At 38.5% G+C, this 2,523-nt stretch overlaps 1 non-coding gene across 1 annotated transcript; it reads right to left on the bottom strand.

The window, feature by feature from the left end:
- Window positions 1-1,229: 1,229 nt before the first annotated feature.
- TRNAG-CCC (transfer RNA glycine (anticodon CCC)) lies at window positions 1,230-1,302 on the bottom strand. Its single transcript has one exon. It is a non-coding gene; the product is annotated as a tRNA-Gly (tRNA).
- Window positions 1,303-2,523: the final 1,221 nt, after the last annotated feature.

Genomic DNA, 2,523 nt, shown 5'->3' with positions numbered 1-2,523 from the left:
GGTGCCAAATAAAAAACATCATTCCTAAAAAGGGCAGGAAAATAAGAATCACAGAGAGAGTCTGTTTAGAGCTTGAAATCCTTGCCAAAAACCCTGAGAAACACATAACTGAATTTATAACACAGACGACTAAACGGTGCATAGTTTATACCATCATATTTCCTTCAGTTCTAACAGAGGTTAGTTGAGTACTTGAGCTATCTCTGTGAATACTGCAGGAATACTGAATACTCTATTCCTGAATACTGCAGGAAATCTGGAGACAATCACAGAATCTGTGATGTTCTGGAAACCTTCCAGCTTTCTATCCTTGGGTCATGGCAAAGAAAATGGGACCCAAACTTGCACCAGCATTGTAAATAAGTTCATTTGTATCATTTAAACATTTTTTAAATTCTTTTTCTTTTTCTTTTTTCTTTTTTGGCTGCACTGCGCAGCTTCTGGAATCTTAGTTCTCTGACCAGGGATAGAACACAGGCCCCTGCAGTGAAAGTGCCAAGTCCTAACCACTGGACCACCAGGGAGTCCCCTGTATCATTTTTTTAGATTCCACATGTAAGTGATATCACATATTTGTCTTTCTCTAACTGACTTAATATGATCATCTCTAGCTCCATCCGTGTTGCTGGAAATGGCATTATTTCACTGCTTTTTATAGTTGAGTAGTATTACATCACTGAACAGGCAAGTACAATTATGGGGACCAAAAGGTGAACACTTTAAAACTTCCTGAAAGACTTTTCCATTTTCTTATCAGTCTTTGTAATTCTTCTAAATAGGTGGATATCTCATTGATAATATATTTACCTGGTTGTTCCTCTCTTCCTCTGTGGTTGAATATCTATGCCAGTAGCTCTTAAAAGAGGTGATTTTGTCCCCTAGGGGACACTGGGAATATCTTGAGACATTTTTTTTCTTCCAGTCTTAGAGATATAATTGACACAACACCACTACATAAATTTAAAGTATACAGAATAATGATTTGACTTACCTATATCATGAAATAACGGCCACAGTAGGTTTACTGAACATCCGTCATTTTTAAAAAAAATTTATTTACCTAATTAATTTTAATCTAGTCTTTTAAAAAATATTTATTTGGCTGCGCTGGGTCTTCGTCAAGGCACATGGGATCTTCGTTGCTGTGTGTGGGATCCTTTTTTTAGTTGCAGCATGCAGAATCTTTAGTTGTGGCATGTGAACTATCAGTTGCAGCATGTGGGTTGTAGTTCCCTGACCAGGGATCGAACCTGGGCCCCCTGCATTGGGAGTGCGGAGTCTTAGCCACTGGACCACCAGGGAAGTCCCCAAACTGGAAATTTGTATCTTTTGACTTCCTTCATCAAATCCTCACACCCCCACCTTCTAGAGACTTTTTTGGCTGTCACAATTATTGAGGGGTATATTATTGGCATCTACTGGATAGAGGCCAGGGGCCATGTTCTGCTCAACACCCTGCAGTGAACAGGAGAGCTCTCTTTTGCAGTTAAATTTATTTTTTTCTCAGGTCTTCTTTGGAGAAAAATGGTTTTCCTTGCTGGTCTTCCAACCTATTCCCCAGAATAACTTTTTCTGAAGGAAATTAGGCATGATTTCTATCAATGTCTTACTAAGTTTGGCTTTAACTTCTGCTGCTTGAAGAATTTTTAATAGAGCAGATATAATAACCAGTTTTTAAAAACTGATATATTTACATTCTGAAAAATATTAGGACTCTTTTTACCCACTAGAAAATGGACACGGATGCATAATTTCTCGTAGCCACACCACTGGTGTCAGAAACAGTTCAGTAAAACTCTGTGAAACATTTGGAAAATGCAGCCAGACACAAATGGTTGAACAGGGTGGAATTTTGCGCAAAACTACATTAAATTTTATCCTATAGATGGCTGTCTTCAGAGATAGGAATTTGGATAAATTGTGATAGCAACAGGATTTTTCTTCCTTTACTAAACACTGTGTAACTCTAAAGAACAAACTATTGGGGTGATAGCATTTTCCTAACCACTCTAAGTCATCTTATTTTCACCATTCAAATAGGTCGTTCAGAATCATCTCAGGGAAAGAAGCCTTCCCCAAGAAAATTACTGAAATTTTGTCTTGTTTTCAGATCAAATTTCTTTCCTAACTAATAAAAGCTGCTACATTTTCAGGCACTGTTTCCTAAGGTTTATTTTAAGATTTCGAATTACCTTCCGTTCGTTAAAAAAAAGAAAAAAACTCGCTTATCTGGGAATTTAGAACCAGTACTATGCTATTCCTTGTATGTTTACATATTTGTACATATGGCATTTACAAAATAAATAACTCCTTTAGGTTATTGGAGCACTTTTTAAAAAAAATTTAAATTTATTTATTCATTTTTGGCTGTGTTGGGTCTTCGTTTCTGTGCGAGGGCTTTCTCCAGTTGCGGCGAGCAAGGGCCACTCTTCATCGCGATGCGCGGGCCTCTCAGTCGCGGCCCCCCGTTGCGGAGCACAGGCTCCAGACGCGCACGCTCAGTAGCTGTGGCGCACGGGCCTA

Source organism: Lipotes vexillifer, unplaced genomic scaffold (genome assembly GCF_000442215.2).
Source record: "Lipotes vexillifer unplaced genomic scaffold, Lipotes_vexillifer_v1.1 scaffold518, whole genome shotgun sequence".
Taxonomy (NCBI): domain Eukaryota; kingdom Metazoa; phylum Chordata; class Mammalia; order Artiodactyla; family Lipotidae; genus Lipotes; species Lipotes vexillifer.
The sequence above is the reverse complement of the archived record's forward strand: the minus strand, read 5'-3'. Positions and strand labels throughout refer to the sequence as shown.